This window comes from Gopherus flavomarginatus, chromosome 9 (genome assembly GCF_025201925.1).
Source record: "Gopherus flavomarginatus isolate rGopFla2 chromosome 9, rGopFla2.mat.asm, whole genome shotgun sequence".
In the NCBI taxonomy this organism is placed as follows: Eukaryota; Metazoa; Chordata; order Testudines; family Testudinidae; genus Gopherus; species Gopherus flavomarginatus.
In genome coordinates this window covers 30205056-30222646 of record NC_066625.1, presented here as the reverse complement: position 1 = coordinate 30222646, position 17591 = coordinate 30205056, and the positions used below count along the sequence as shown (strand labels likewise).

The following is a 17591-nucleotide window of genomic DNA, read 5'->3' as shown; positions in this document are numbered from 1 at the left end:
GTGTGCATGGAACGATTCCCAATGTGTATTTTGTGCAGGTGGGTGGGTTTTTTTTAAAGGAAATTTGGGAAAAGCAGAACATTGGAAAAGCCTGTCCCCTCCAGTATAATTTGCTGCCCCAGCTGTTTCCTGAGCAATACTGTGGTGACATTAGCGATAACCAGTCACTCATTGCTCACTATCAATCCAAGAATACAAATAAACTGGAAAGTCCTTCTGGTCCTGGTTGTGGGGCCATGGCCAGTTTTACTTTTGGCCTTCACAGCATCCCCTGGCAATGAGTTCCACAGGTTGACTGTGGGTGTTGTGGAGAAGTACTTCCTTAGATTTGTTTTAAATCTGCTACCTATGAATTTCATTGGGTAACTAATGAGATATAATCCTAGTGAAGATAAGGCAATCTGTAGTTTGAACATGAGTAAGGTGGTGGAGGTAAGTCCTAGGTTCCTTCATAGTTAGTTACTATGGCCTATGAGATCCTTGTCATATGAACAGTCAGAAATTGAATTCCAAACACTAAACAAAAACACAGTGGTGTTGAGTCGGTTATGCAGAAGCTTAGTAAATAACTGTCAATATCAGCATCAAAGCTACAAGAAGCATACAACAGGTGTAATTGATTTCAATAATTCATTCCCCAGAGAGCTGTTTGACACCCCCTCCCCTACCTAAATACCTTGCCCTCTGGGGACTCTATCCTAGCATAGATGGGCTGCAATGACTGCCCTCAAGTTTCCATACTTGGATAGTTTGAAACAAAGCCTCTTATCTATTTTATTAGTGTTTGTTTCTCTGTCAGACCACTAAGGCTCCCTTTGGTGACCATATAGGTAGGTGATGTTTTTTAAAAATCTTGTCAAATGGCTCAGTATTTCCCAGGTAAAAGTCTACTTTTAAAAGTGAATGAAAAAATGAGCTTTGCCAAGCCACAGTGCAGCATAGAATCAACAGATCTCAACAAGCTATTCAGAAAATCATGAAGTAAAAAGGCAACGAAGCTGTAAACAAGCAAAAGTTGTGACTGTAACCTTAAATCAGACTAAAAGGAGCTTAGGCACTGCTTCCAGCCTGCCTGAATTTCTGTCTAGAGAATCCATGGTCCATAACTAGAAGTAGTTGATAAATTTCTCCTCTCCCCCACACCCAACTCAACCAAGACATTTTTAAAAAGAAAATTACATTCTTGTTTACTCTGAATTTTTTTCAGGTTTTTGGAAACAATGTTCAGATCGCAAAATTACACACTCAAATGTTAGCATGTACCCTGCATCCTTAATTGTGGCCCCTTGTGTGTATGTATTATGATACAGTGTTTAACTGCATAATCCTATGCTCTTTTTTCAACAGGACACTGTCTCATTCAGCGCACAAGGTGGCGCTACTCTGGGGATGAAATAAGGGTCGCGCAGTGAAAGGTGCTGTTTTCAGTAGGCCTAGCCTTTATTGGCTGCAGAAGTTGGTAGCAAGAGAATGAGGCTGGGGGCGGGGATTGCAGAAATAGAGAAAATAGTTTAGTGGCTAAGGTAGTCAAATGCTGTTCTAGTGAACTGGATTCTATCTGTACCTCTGCCATACAGTTCCTTTGTGTTACTGGGCAAGTGTCTTAAACACAAACTTTCATAAAAGGCCACAAACTGTTTCTCATTTTCTGGGTGCCCATCCAACTTGAGATGCCTGGATAGAGCTGGGCAAAATTTTCTACCAAAAACTTTTGGCAAAAAAGAAGGTTCAGTGACCCTGAAACTTCCTGGGAACTTATGTCAGTTTAGAACATAAGAATGGCCGTACTGGGTCAGAACAAAGGTCCATCCAGCCCAGGAGCCTGTTGGCCGACAGTGGCCAACGCCAGGTGCCCCAGTGGGAGTGAACCTACCAGGTAATGATTAAGTGATCTCTCTCCTGCCAACCATCTCCACCCTCTGACAAACAGAGTCTAGGGACACCATTCCTTACCCCATCCTGGCTAATAGCCATTAATGGACTTAACCTCCATGAATTTATCCAGTTTTCTTTTAAACCCTGTTATAGTCATAGCCTTCACGACCTCCTTAGGCAAGGAGTTCCACAAGTTGACTGTGCGCTGTGTGAAGAAGAACTTCCTTGTATTTGTTTTAAACCTGCTGCCTATTAATTTCATTTGGCTACCACTAGTTCTTGTATTATGGGAATAAGTAAATAACTTTTCCTTATCTACTTTCTCCACAGTTTCTCTGAATTGGTTTGTGTGTTTGTTTAAAAATCCAAATTAAAATGTTCTGGTTATTTTTTTTCCAGCTTGATGTGACTTCTTTCTAAATTTCCTTTAACATTTTCAAATTCAAAAATATTTAAAATGCTCAGTCACCAAAATGAAACATTGTCTGATTCTCACCTTTTTAATGACTTTTCAAAATTGTGAACAAACAAAAAAAAATTTACTTGCCCTGCCCTAGACCTGATCTGCAGAAGTACTGAGCACTGAGAGCAGCGACTATAATCTATGAGAGGTGTTCTCTGAACAAATATAGTGTTATATTTTTTCTGAATTTCAGCTCATAGGTATCTCAGATTGGACACTAAAACTGGTGGATACTTTTGACATTCAGTGTGTTTGTGCCTCCATTTGCCATCTGTAAAATAGGGATAATACTAGCTCACCTCACAGGGCTGTTGTGAAGCATGCTGGTGATGCAATGATGAGCACCATGGGAAAACCAATAAGGAAATCAATAATTCAGTCTTCAGAGGAGAGCATTTTGTGCAATACATAAGGCCTGGGGCCAGACTGAACAATGAGGATAAAAGGAAATATTAAATACCTACTCATTCAGTGAGCACAATCTATTCTGGGTGCTGAATGAAACAGTATGTGATCACATAATTCAAGACTCTCACAATGCACACGCATAAGGGGCCAAATTAAGTTTGCACAAGCAAACTGAGTTCTGGCTTTTCCTAAACTGAGTACTTGACTTTGCTGCTTTAACTTTCTTAGAATGTAGATTTGTGTATGTGCAAAAGAAATATATAATCTCCTTGATCCGTGGGATGGGTGTATAAGGATAGTAAAACCTTGGTGTCATTATGGAGTAACACAGTGAGATGTCTGTGCTACTGATCCTATGGTATGTGGATCTAATCTAGGTTGTTGTTTGGTATTGAAGTTGATATACTTGGTAAGGGGGAGACTCCAAAGAGGATCTTGCACAGTAAGTCTGCACCTTGCCCCTGCAGAGAAGTAATCTCAGAGGTGGAATGTAATTATAGGCACATCTCCCACTTCAAAACTTCTTGTATGTCTCTCATTTAGTTTAGGCCCAGAGTTTACCACATTCCATAGCAAAGTGGTGTGTCTGGTTTTTACTATAGAAAATCATTTACATCAGCAATAAAGGATCACATAACTGAATTTGCACTAAAAGAAGTTTCCTGCATGAAATAACTTTGTGCCCTTCATTTTGGGGGTTCACCTGCACATTTCATGCAATATTTGGGTCTCAGCAAGTATATCAAAAGATGGGAAGGAGAGGTCAAAGCCGGCTCCTGTTGTGGTTTGAGACAGAGAAACAGCTTGGTATGGCAGCTTAAAAAAACATCCTGATACTTCTGAAACCACTCTAGCTGGCAGTCCCTTTTATTTTTACATGTTAGAGACAAAATCAAACCCTTGTACAGACAGGCTTTTAAAAATGTTTTAAGGTTTCTAGAATAAACTTTTTGCTCTATTAAATTTTGTAAAGAGGCAAATACCATCCATGTTCTTTAATTGAAATATTATCCCATTTAATCTGCCTAGTAGCTCTTGCTCCAAATTCCTTTTCAGATTTGATATTTAACTAGTTAAATCTGTTTTCAATTTGATTTTAAGTTAAAATCTATTAGGAATAACAAAAGCCCCAGTTTGCCAATATGCTCTGTGCAGGCAGATCTCTGCAGTCTTGGCACCATATTTCAAAAGACATTCAGGTACCAAAGTGCAGATAAGGACATATGGGATTTTCAAATATGCTGAAGCAGGTTAGGTGCTTAACTTCTATTGATTTCAATGGGAACTAGGTGCTACTGAAAATCCTATTGTATCTCCTGGAACCTAAATACCTCAAAAAATCTGGCCGCAGGTCTCTTAGTCAGCAACTCTGGCTTGTGGCTGATCTTCTTTGAGATCCACAAGTTTTGGAGACTAATCCCCTGCACGTTCCATGGAGGGGTAAAACCTGGCCCCATGCTGGAAAAGATACAGAAGAAACTCTGAGTGGGGAGACTTTGGATAAATATTCCCATGTATGGGCTGATCTGACCGCTAATCCCCCAGCTTGGTTTATCCACAAGCAGAATGGGTCAAACACCTGCCCATGGGGAACCCCTATGAAACTCTTGGGGACTGTGGCCCCTGATTGTACAAACTGATCAATTCTGGAGGACATCTCTGCTCTTGCAAGGCCCTGTTGGCTTTAGGATGATTCTGCAGTAGCCTAGAAGTCTATTTGCATGGAGCAGCTTTCAGGATCAGTGGACTATCTGAGTGTAAAACATTTTAGGATGATTCTACTTTTGTGAATGTCCTTCACACACTGACACTCTGGTTACCTTCTTCAGACCTGAGGAAGAGCTCTGTGAAACTCAAAAGCTTGTCCCCTCAATGAAAAGAGGTTTGACCCAATAAAAGGTATATTACCACATCCACTTTGTGTGTCTCATATCTTAGGAACCAGCATGGCAACAACACTACAAAAAGCATAACATCAGATATTTATAGGTGATTTGAGTTTGCTTTAGCGAGAAGAGAGAAGTATTGGCTAACATTTTATCTTTGGCATTTTAACTCTCTGAAAATACTGAATTGCCCATATGAGCCCAGAATATACCTTCACAGATATCAGCTTTATGGCTTATTTATTTCTGACACTTGAGTTCTTTCATACATGTTCCTTGCCAAATGCCTGGACCATGATGAGTTTATAAGCAGAAGGAACATATTCCCAAAGTGACCTGCAGGCATGGCATACTGGGGAGGATGTTAGAGGGCTGTGGTGGTGGGTTTTTTTGTTTTTGACAGGGAAGCAAAATATTTAGAGTTCGCTTTTTCAGCAGGATGGATGCAGTCTTGGAAGCAGGTGCTACAGATTAAACCTGATCAGTGGATTTGCCAAGGCATAACATTATTCAGAGTTCAGCATCCGTGGTGAGTTAGGGGTTAATGGTTGTACCAAGTGCCAGGCACATTAGGAAACGGTGATTGTTAGAAAAAAAATTAATGGGACAGAAAAGCTAGGAGGAGGGAGAAATAACTTATCTTTGTGTAGATTCGGATTCTTTCTTGTTCAGTGTAAGTGGCAGTGGTTTCTCTTTCTGTCCTGAATCTTATCTGTAGGAGATGCAAGTTTGCAGTTGGAGCTAAACAGGGAATTGCACAACTTATGCATCTTGTGAGCAGAGAGAGACCATTTCTATTAAGTGGGTGTGTAAAATGGGAATGACAATCTAAGCATACCACAGGAATTTCCTAATGCAGATATTAACTTGATGCTCTGGTCAGGAGATGGGAGCGCTGTTTTGGAAACACCCACTGAAGTGAGCTTTTACTACTCTGGATAATTGAGTTTGTTTTAATAATTGGGACTTAATTTATATGAGTCTCTTCTCCCAGAATCATTGATAGAGTAGAAATGGTAGGGAAGAAACCTATGTTAGATACAAAATAATCTATTTTACTGAAGCTAAAGGATCCCTTGCACTGAATTGTATCAATGAATGAGTGTTGCTAAACTGGATACAATGTAATGTGGTGTGTGGTTTTGTCTAGAGACATACTATGTGTTTAAGAAAACTTGATACTTGCTTTTTATATTTTGGATTTGACTGTTTTTTTTTCCTCTCTCCCAATCAGAGGTCATACACTTATCTACAAAAAATGTGCCACTAGTTACTGCTTTCTACCTAACTTCCTTTGATTGTAGCTCCATTTGCATGCTTTGCAAACCTTGCAGTGCAAACAAAATCTAGTGTTTCTGGCAATTTTCTTTTTTATAACCCAACTTTCACACACAAGAAAAGGGAGTGTATTTAAATAAGGGCAATACATGATGCTACTGTAAGGGAGAAGGAAAGCCCTAAATGACCATGAAGCTGTCTGTTTCATGGTTCTATGATGATGCCTTCTTTCACAACTAGGTATCCCTAGTATAAATTGGAGTATAAAATGTTCTGCTGATTGCTGGCTGTTCTAGTGGACAGTTTAGTTTTTGGAACTGAGCACTATTACTGGTTGGGAATTTTTTCATTGAAATGTTTTTTATTGGAAAATGCTGATTAATTGAAAATGAGGGTGAAAGACCTCAACCCCAGAATAACTAATAGCTCAGTGGTTAGGACACTTGGGATCTGGGATACTCAGGTAGTTTCTGGTCCAAATGAGGCCAAGCAGGGACTTAACCATGGGTTTCCCACATCTCAGGTAAGTTCCCTAACTGCCAGACTATTGGCTATTCTGATGTCTGTCCTGTCTCTCTCTCTCTCCCCACCCCAAAATACACTTCAAAAGGTCTTGCTTCATTTTGCATCAGAATGGAAACCAATGCTAAAAATCTTAACTTTTCACAAAATGGAATTCTTATTTTCTGGACAGCTCAAGTGACCAACGAGTGTCCTGATACTTGCGGATTCCACGGAGACTAGTTGAAGGTTTCCAGTGAAATCTATTGGTATTAGGAGTCTGTGAAGCATTGCAGATTACCCGCACTGTACCACCTGATGTCATTCCTCTTTGTCTCAGCCTAGATAAGGTTTTCTACATTAAAAAAATCCATTTTCATATTAGAAAGGGTCTTCAAATACTTGATGTGCCATCATCGCCTGAAAAGTGACCATATAAAAATGCCACCTTACAGTGTGATTTGGGCACAATAAATGTTATCTGCTAAACTTCACTGATTTGAAAAAAACAAGTCTTTGCTGGCTAATAGTACAGAGCCAATACAGCTATGAAAGAACTGGCTGGAGCTAGTCTGTCATATGCAAATTCTGACAATATTGTCCTCTAAACTTTGAATATAAAGCCTTTATTACTGATGTTGTAAAATAACATAATCTGGGAAAAATCATGCTGAGTTTTTAGTAAATTGAATAAGTAACTTAAATAAATCAAACAGATTTTTTTTTTACAATACAAAGTCTTGTGATAATGAAGACTTTTCTTAAAGAGCAGTTGAATGCCTTTCTTGGGGGAGGGGAGAATATCTTTTTAAAAAATGAAAATCGAGATGTTTATAGCCTTTGTGGTTGCAGAGACAATCTTGAAAATGTGACTCCTAAGGGCTCAGAAATCAGAAGGCTGATTAAAATTAATGATTTTAAAAACAAATATTTTTTTACTCCTTGTTCTTGAATGCTTGGTGTTGACTATACTGTCTTTACTTTTACCTCCTCAAACCAAAACCTTGGTTTGAAAAAGTTTATAGTCATTCATTTGATGCTTAGGCATTTTAGCTGCCACCTATGCTAAAGGTCCACTGAGCTGTGACCTCAATTTTACCATGTACTGGTGTTCGGGAATGCTGTACCCAAGACAGGCTCTTTCAAAATTTTCCAAGAAGGCCTCGGTGTCATCACCTGCCTTGTAGGTGGGAAATTTCCTGTGCTGTGGAGCAATATTTGGCGCCGGGTTGTTAGGGCTGGCTGGCACAGGCAGCCCAGCTTTTGCCATCTCCAGTTCATGTTTTCTCTGTTTTTTCTTTTTTTCATTCTTTTTTTGTTGTTTTTCCATATTTTTTGTTGTTTTTTCATTTTTTTTTGGTGTTTTTTCCATGTCTCGGCGGTGGGCCGCCTCCTCTTCTTCTTGCTTCCTTCTGTGGGCCAACTCATCTTCTGCTTGTTTCCTTCGGTAGGCCATCTCTTCTTCTTCTAGTTTTCTTTTGTGTGCTGCCTCTTTGGCTGCCTCTTTGGCTGCCTGTTCTCTTTGGTAGGCTGCCTCTTTGATCTGTTCTTCTCTTTCTTTCATCTCCATCTCTTTTTGTTTTATTTCCAGTTGTAGCCTGTGTTCAGCTTCTTTGATTTGTTCTTCGGCGTTAATTTTTGCCTTAGAAGTCATGGTTCCTGTTTTCTTGTGTTGGGGTGCCCTCCGGTGTTTATCTTCTGAACTGCAGGTTCTCTGTTGCCTCCTGAAGTCTGCCTAGCAACAGTGCCTTTAGCTAATTTTCCTTTTCTCTCTCTAGCTAATGTTCAATGAAGGGAAACCAGAAAAACCACTTTATTTGCATGCCTATAAGTGCTGGTACTTGCCTCCTAATGGGAGGGCTATTGCATGACAAAAGACCCTTAACATGCAAGCCACAAACTGCGAGAGAGAGCAGAAAAAAAAAATTCTCTCTGGTTCCCTTTTAAAACCAACTGCTTCTCTCTGCTAAAAAGCCCTTAGCAGAGAAAAGAAAAATATAATATTTCTACTGGCTTCTGGATTCTGTCTATATCCCACCGCTGCCACCATGTAATAACCTTAGTCCCAGATTTGGACCTTAGCGTCCAAAATATGGGGGTTAGCATGAAAAACCTCCAAGCTTAGTTACCAGCTTGGACCTGGTACCTGCTGCCACCACCCAAAAAATTAGAGTGTTTTGGGGCACTCTGGTCCCTCTGAAAAACCTTCCCTGGGGACCCCAAGACCCAAATCCCTTGAGTCTCACAACAAAGGGAAATAATCCTTTTTCCCTTCCCCCCTCCAGGTGCTCCTGGAGAGATACACAGACACAAGCTCTGTGAATCCAAACAGAGTGAATCTCCCTCTCTGTTCCCAATCCTGGAAACAAAAAGTACTTTCCTATTCCCCCAGAGGGAATGCAACATCAGGCTAGCAATCCAACACACAGATCTCCCCTTGATTTCTTCCTCCCACCAATTCCCTGGTGAGTACAGACTCAATTTCCCTGAAGTAAAGAAAAACTCCAACAGGTCTTAAAAGAAAGCTTTATATAAAAAGAAAGAAAAATAAGTACAAATGTTCTCTCTGTATTAAGATGATACAACACAGGGTCAATTGCTTAAAAGAATATTGAATAAACAGCCCTATTCCAAAAGAATACAAATCAAAGCACTCCAGCACTTATATTCATGCAAATACCAAAGAAAAGAAACCATAGAACTTACTATCTGATCTCTTTGTCCTTACACTTAGAAACAGAAGACTAGAAAGTAGAACTACTTCTCCAAAGCTCAGAGAAAGCAGGCAGCCAGAAAACAAAGACCCAGACACTCAATTCCCTCCACCCAAAGTTGAAAAAATCCAGTTTCCTGATTGGTCCTCTGGTCAGGTGCTTCAGGTGAAAGAGACATTAACCCTTAGCTATCTGTTTATGACAAAAGTCTTGTGATAATGAAGACTTTTCTTAAAGAGCAGTTGAATGCCTTTCTTGGGGGAGGGGAGAATATCTTTTTAAAAAATGAAAATCGAGATGTTTATAGCCTTTGTGGTTGCAGAGACAATCTTGAAAATGTGACTCCTAAGGGCTCAGAAATCAGAAGGCTGATTAAAATTAATGATTTTAAAAACAAATATTTTTTTACTCCTTGTTCTTGAATGCTTGGTGTTGACTATACTGTCTTTACTTTTACCTCCTCAAACCAAAATTATCCTTGTTCAACAGTGGGTCTTGGATCTGGCTTCCCACTAACTAAATACAGCCAGCATTCTTTGATTGGGGTAACAAAACAGAATGTCTGTCTCCAAAGGCATAGTTTGAGGCTACTGGAAAAACTATCAGGTATGAATGACTTTCACATTTTTTTTCCTCTGAATTTTATTCACAGTAAATTTAATGTCATCCTCCTGTGGTAAGAATAAAAACTGAAAAATAACTATTGGAAGGTTTGTTTTTTAGTATTATATTTTCATGCCAGTTAAGCAAGATGTGAAAAGAATATAGTGGTTTAAACATGTCATGCATTGTAATAGCTGTTGGTTTTCTTTCTTGTCCTCTATTCTGTAGTACCTATATCTCATTCTCCAAGAGCTAACTACCTGAACTACATTACCTCTGAGCATTGTTAAATATCCCCCGATTAATTGCAAGATAGGACTATTTTTGCCTGTTGTTTTTAGTGCAGAGAGTACCTTTTGAGAAGTGTGTTCAGGAAAAACTGTCTCTCCCATCCAAGCAAATTGGCAGAAACTGTTAACCCATTCTGGTAGACAACTAATTCATCCATTTTCTCCTTATCTTATAGCTGGTGGGGGTCAACTCAAAAGGAAATGGGGGAGACTCTAATTTCTCTCTTTTCTCATTTGTTGATATGTTCAACTTTCATGATAAAGAGATTGAACTGCAGTACTTGTATTAGGTGAATTGAAAAGTACTATTTCTTTTGTTTTTTACAGTGAAAATATATGTAATCAAAAATATAAAGTGTGCACTATACACTTTGTATTATATGTTTTAATTGAAATCAATATATTTGAAAATGTACAAAACCTCCAAAAATATTTAAATAAATGGTATTCTATTTTTTTAACCCAGTGATTAATTGCACGATTAATTGAGATTTACTAAAAAACCTGACATGGGCCCCGTAGATGGATAAATTTCTATCATTCCAAATCCAGGAAATTCAGAGTTGTTAACTATTTAAGATTCCTTTCAATTTCACAATGTGAATGTGCCAGGCAGCAAACCGCTCAGCTGGGAAACCTGCCAGGAGGGCTGCAGGTGACTCCTGGATGCTGGGCAGCCCAGCAGGCTGCTGTGTGGAGCTGGACACCTCTGACAAGCTCCTGGGGAATGTTTCAATTCTGTTGAAGCAGAATTTTCAGATGGAAAACTGTTCTGGTAGGAGAATTCTTTAACTAGCTCCACCCAGTCGCTACATTGTCCTCCTGGCCCATTCCCCACCCCCTTTTGTTCCTCATACTGATTTTGTCCTTCCTTAAATTAAACTGTTTGCTCTCAGGGGCAGAGGCCATTATTATTTGGTGCTGCTAGGGGCTGCCGCAACGCAATGGGGCCCCTATGCCCGATTGTATTAGGGGCTGCACAAACACATGACTAATAGACAGTCCCTGCCCCAAAACCTGGCAGTTCAGGAGTGAGTGTAAAATGATGCCCCTGATCCTGAGTGGCATTAAAACCAATAATGGCAGACCCCTGCCTCCACGTAGGTGGCATGCCAAATTGTCACTCACAGCTAGCCATTCCAAATGGGGGACGCACAATATAGGGAATGTTTTTTGTTACCCCCCCGCCTTGTCTTTTTTTTTTTTTTAAATCCATCCATCCATTTGTACAGAAGTCTCTTGACATGGGGACCCTGCTGGTGGTGAACTTGCTAAGTGGCTGTGCTTGAGTGTGCAATAGTTGATCTTCTTTCAAGGCACTGTCTGTGCTGATGCATGTCATCCAGGGGGAGAGGAGGGCAGTAGATGGTGGAAAATGGAGGAGCTTTAAAATTACCTGTTCTCAAGGGCATGTAGCAAGTTCAGTTTACAGCTCCTTAATTGTGTGATGCGCCCCATGTGAAAGAAATTCAGAGTGCAGTGGGACAACCATAAAATTGACTTGCTGGTGAAATAGAGACTAGTGAGTGACTTTGCTGCCTTCAGAAGCCTGGATAGACTTCTGTGAATAAAACTGTGAGCAGAACATTGCTCATACCTGCAAAAGGTATTTTACTCCTTGGGCAGTTAACTCTTAGACATTTTGTTATTGAACGACTGCTGGAAAGCATTTCTTCATCGCCTCATGCATGGAAGCAAGAGAAGGTTCCACCAGTTGGTTTTACTGAGGAGGGAGAAAGTGTATAAAAGGGAGATGGGAGGAACGGGGATTTGTTACAAGTGTGCCTGCAGGACTGTGCTAATGGGGAGACTGAGCATTGGCTCAGTTAACTCTTGGTTTTTTGCAACATTTAGAAGTAATTTGCAAAATGCCTGAAGAGGGTGTGGAATTCCTTCCAACTTCAGCCCTCACCCAGGCAGAGGGAGCAAGCCCTAAGTTGTGTCCTGACTGCAACAACCCCTATGACTATCCCAGCAGCTGAGGCGGACAGCAATGGTTCATGAGTGTCCTCTAACCCCCTCATTTCAGTATATGTCCTGCACAGGGGTTACCTGTGCGGGGGTTGGAGTTGTGTAGAGCTAGCTATGAGTACACACTAGAGGAGGAAAAGGGGCTTAAAGCTGCTTTGTGGCTGCCATGCCAAATATATCAATCTTCTGATTAGCCCTGATATACAGTACATTGGTTTGTTATGCAGCAATTGCACACTTCTCTTTGTTTACAGTTTCTAATACAAAACAGTACCTAACATATTGTAAGCATCTGCCTTTACACACTACTTCCAATGAACCTGGGTTCCTCGCTTCCATTATACAAAAATCTGAACCTGGGATTTTGTTTCCTTGGGATGAGTGAACTGTACTTCATAGAAGTTGCCACTTTTTTAATTAACTATTGATTTGGAGGGTTGGTATACTGAGGTTAATCGGGTGTGACAATAATAGACAACTTTACAGGGCTTGTTGAAATTTGAGGTATATAAATCTGAGGCAGTGTATCCATAGATTAGAAATGGAATTTCCTGCTAGGAGCAATCAATATGTCCCTGGAGCTAGGAATTCAAACTACACCTCAACTCCAGAATATAGGAGTCTTGTTTATTAAAAGGTTTCTTTTGTGTCAAAAAGAGGATTTAATTTTAAAACAGATTGCATGAGCATTACCATGGATGTGCATTAACATGACTTGTTCTCATAAGGATACAGATTCCATTAAAGATTTTTATTCCCAATTGTAGGCTTCAGCTAACATCTACTTTTGAAGGAAGTACAGGACCCTTCAAACGTGAGTGGGAAGCTTCTTTGAAACTCTGTTTTACAGTGTTAATTTGCAATAAACCCATGTCTGCAAAGTCAGTCACTTATAGAGAGCCGAGACAAGAATGATTGCTCTTCAATGCCAAAACCAAAGCATTAATAACATGTGGTGAAGGAGACCTCCTCCATTGGCTGAGGGGATAGGTCTTCTATCCTTGCTGTCAGCACTCTCTTCTTCTGCATACAAGTCCAGTGTGCTACAGACTTTGATGGATAATTCATTTGCATAAGTAATGGCTCCCTGGTTTGGGTCTCAATACAGGACTGTTTAATACGAGGGGAATAAATTAAAAAATAAAGGGTCAACGCACAAAATACTGCTTGATCCTTTTCATATGACTGAGTCATAGTGCACCATTGTCCACCCCCACCTCTCCAATTTATTTTCTTCTGGTCCAGCACCGTGACTACAGTTATCAAAATTCCCATGGATGGTTAGGAAGTTAGTGATCTGGAAGACAGAAGCAGATGGGGGGTAGGGGAGGGAAGGGAGATCAATTTGGAAGGAAGAGAAAAGATTTTACAGTGTTCATATCTGCAGTCAAATATGTCAGATGTTTATCAGGAGTTGATTCTTTTGTGTCCTACCCCATCTCAAAGGACTAGTCAGAATTTTTAAAAGGTAGGAATTAGTATTACTTATGCTGCAGCCTTCTTTGGCATTTCACCAACTGCCAAAGCTGTTTATTGCTACTTCAAGAACCAGGAACATTATCCCTTAATTACCAAATGCTCCAAATGCACTCTATTTAGTTTCATTATAAATTACTTGCATAATGTATGCTCCTTTAGTCATTCTTTATGAAATGGGCAGTCCTCATTCTAAAGCAAATGGCTGATTTTTTTGAAAAGTGACTAGTGTTTTTTTTTTTTGGATGCATTAGTTTTTACAAGCCCAACCTGAGACCCTTTTCTGATTAAGATGGAGCTGAGTACTTGCGCTATGAAAATTTGACCTCGATTAGGTGCTTCAAGTTGGGTATTCAAAAAACGAGGCATCCAAAACCACTAACCACTTTTTGAATGTCTTGGCTAATAGGTTTGTAGTGATTGACTAGATAAATGTTTACTTACTTCTTCTTAATTAGTCATTCATAAAGAAGTGCAAAAATCTCAGAACATGTTAGCCACCAAGATGCCCTTGTTCATGTTAAGCTTTCTTTCCTTTAAATACTTCCCAGGTGAGGTGAGGTGTTGTGTGTTATGTAACCATGCTGTACTGGCTAGGATTACTAAAGGAGCTGACACCTAAATAAGTCCCTGCAGGATCAGGAGCAAAGTTTTACAATTTGACAATGGCTCTTGCAAAGGAGAAAGTCTCCTAGGTTTGTGCTAGAGGAACACAATCATTTGGAAGCTAGTGGCCCAGTGCAGTACTTCCAGTCAATTGGATTTGGGCACCTGAAAATAGGCTCTCGAAAATCTCACCCATTAATGCTAAATTCAGAATCACCCTTTACAAAGAATTAAAGCAATAACATTGCTAGGCCTGGAGAAAATAGAGCTATGTGAGAGGGTGACTTGTCCTGTGGGTTGGAGAAACTGGGGCTAACCCAGTTCTGATTACAGAATGGAGCCACCTAAGAGGGATCAGGCTTTTCCTGCATAAGAGGAGCCCAATTTAAGTGTTGATAGCCTTTTCCCTGCTAGGCCCTAACACAGTGGTCCCCAACGCAGTGCCCATGGGCACCATGGCACCTGTTGGAGCATCTATCTGTGCCCGCATACTGGCCGGCAGACAAGCATCCACCAAAATGCCACCGAAAAGCGGCAATGTCAAGAGGAGTCGCTGCCGAAAAGCATCATCATCAAGAGGCGTCTCCACCGAAATGTCGCTGATTTTTGGCGGCGTTTCGGCGGAGATGCCTTTTGACATTGCCACTTCTTGACGGCATTTCAGCAGATGCTTGTCCACCAGCCACGGTCCTCTGCTACAGGGACACAATCCTTTGAAAGTGAATATCCCACTATAGAACTTGTCAGTCTTGTTCCCCAAACCCCCCAAAACTAAACTGCCAAATTAAGCCACGCTCTGATTCCCCTCAAAGGATAACCTAGCTCTCTCCAAATTTTCTTATCCCAGTTTACAAATTCCTAGACCAATGATTGGAAGGAATAACGACTTTGCCATTTGGTAGAATGCATTTGATTTGGAGTTCCAGTCCTCTTAATAGCACTGACTTTGCCTATAGCATTGGGCAGGCACTTGAAATTAATGGCATCTGAGGGTATTTGGTACCTTTAAAACACAGGCCATTACAATATCTTCTAGCTCAGTGTTTCCCAAACTTGGGATGCTGCTTGTGTAGGGAAAGCCCCTGGCGGGCCGGCCGGTTTGTTTACCTGCCCCGTTTGCAGATCAAGCTGATCGCGGCTCCCACTGGCGGCGGTTTGCTCCTCAAGGCCAATGGGAGCTGCTGGAAGCAGTGTGGGCTGAGGGATGTATTGGCTGCTGCTTCCCACAGCCCCCATTGGCCTGCAGCAGTGAACCGCAGCCAGTGGGAGCCGCGATCAGCCGGACCTGCAGACACAGCAGGTAAACAAACCGGCTTGGTCCGCCAAGGGCTTTGCCTACACAAGCGGTGTCCTGAGTTTGGGAAATACTGTTCTAGCTAATTTGGCTGGAGAGAGCAAAATAAACAGGCAGGTTGCTGCTGAATCATGCTTCTAATCTATGCAAAGGGATATTGCTACAGTTCTGCAAAGTCTGTTTGGGACAAGGTAGCATGCTAAAATATGTGCAATGCGTAAGAGTCCGTTTTGTTATGAATGCATATACCGTGCCTCCAGGAGCCAGCTCACCAAATTCATGGGAAATTTTTGTTGGAACATGAGAACCTCTCTGATATAAGGACCATCTGCTCATCTTGCTTGGTGCCGCACGGTTCAGGAGCAACCTTTCCCTAAAGTTAATGGAGTTATTCCATTATTTGCCACTGTGGGAATTGGGAGTATGTGGCCAGGAAGCTGCCCCATTATGTAACAGTCCCGTGGCCAGAGGATGAACCCAGACTAGTTACATGGCCAAGAAAACTACACATGCATTGAACAAATACTGTAGAAAGTGGATACTAATGACCTGGGGGACGGAAGAATGTTTAAAGCAGAATTATTAATTTCAATTCTTAAAATTGTTCTATGTTGCTTCAATATATTAACTAAAATATCAACATTAACGAAAATTGTTCTACACTGGAGTACTTATTGCCACATTAAAAGGATAAATTTGTCAAATAAGATACTTCTGCTTTAGTTCAGGCTCTGAATTAGGCTTTCCAGATCAAATAGAACAGCGATCAGAGAGAGATTTTTTTTTCCAAACAAGCCAGAAACCCTTTTTACATCTTGTTTCTTGTCAAGCAATAATCACTTAAATAGCTAACCTTGAAAGAACAGAATTTACAAATCCCAGAGCTCAGGTTCTTCCCCCACCCCATGCCCCTTGAATGAATTGATAGCTTGCTGAGAAGAACAATAATACGATGGTTGCAGTTGTGGCATGGTAATCAACTGCCACAGCCAACACTACATGGTGTAATGAAATCCAACAGTACAAAGTAATATTTCCAGAGCTTGCCTTTGCAAAGCCTGCAGCTGTGGACCTCCCGGCTGTGGGGGCATTAGAAATGAAGGATCTTGGCTTTTATTTAACATAGTCTTTTTTTCCCCTTGCAGTGACGGCCTTGAATATGTAAAATACATGTACATTTCTAGATAGCTATTGATAGGATTGACAGGAACAAGCAGCTGGGTTCCAGTTCTGGGGAAAGCTGGTAGGGAGAAACAGGATCTATAGATCACTCATGCAAGCATACATTTTATGTACAGTGATTTTCTTAACGTAGGGTGTATCCCAAATCATTTCGATTCCTTTTCCAGATCCTTTAGCCTGCTCTGTGCCTGGGGGTGGATAAGGAGGAAGTGACAACAAAAATGGGAAAATCCACTCCTAACATTTAATAACTTTGGGCTGCAGAAGACTCTCTCTATTAGAAGTTCTGACGATCAGAAGAGGGAAAATTCCAATATCAACTGACCTGCATAATACATGCAAAACTCTTATCATTAATTACTTTCAATGGTCATCACTCATGTCTTAATTAAGAACATTTCTTAACTCCTGCTTAACTCATCTGGTGGCTGTTAAAGTTCTTCAGTATGGGGAATGCTAGCTACAGTTACCCAGAAAAGACATTAATGTTGGTCAGTATCTAGATTGACCTGCTTTAGGGAGGCAACGTGGTGTAGTCGATAGAACACTAAACTGGGTGCCTGGAGAACTAGATTCAGTTCTTGGCTATGCTACTGGCCACAAGTCACCCTTCTGTGCCTGTGTCCCTATCTATAAAATGAGAATAATGATGCCTAACTCATAAAGCATATTTGAGATCTATGGATGAGATGCTGTATATTACATGAAACGGTTGTGCATTAGAAAGATATACAAAAAACTTGGGGCTGGGGACACAGAAAAAGCTCACAACATACTAGAAGATATGCACGGAAAAACTAGGTCTGGAGGAACGGATTCTAGTATTACTTCGCTTTCCTCTGAGAGAACATTTACACAAGACTGGACTCTACAATCAAAAGTTAAGGTCCTGCTGCTTGCTGCCATTTCTTATCACAATGGACCAGATCCTTAAAGGGTGTAAATCTGTGTAGTTCCACTGAAGTCAGTCTCTGAGGACATGGCCCATGGATTTCAGTGGGACTGCATGTGTAATGAAGCACTCCTCTCTGTGAGTAAACATAG

General features: G+C 40.7%; 1 pseudogene; it reads right to left on the bottom strand.

Annotated features, from left to right (window-relative positions):
- The window catches only part of LOC127058526 (ectonucleotide pyrophosphatase/phosphodiesterase family member 7-like), a 115103-nt pseudogene extending 100392 nt beyond the window's left edge, over positions 1–14711 (bottom strand).
- Between the last annotated feature and the right edge of the window lie 2880 nt (positions 14712–17591).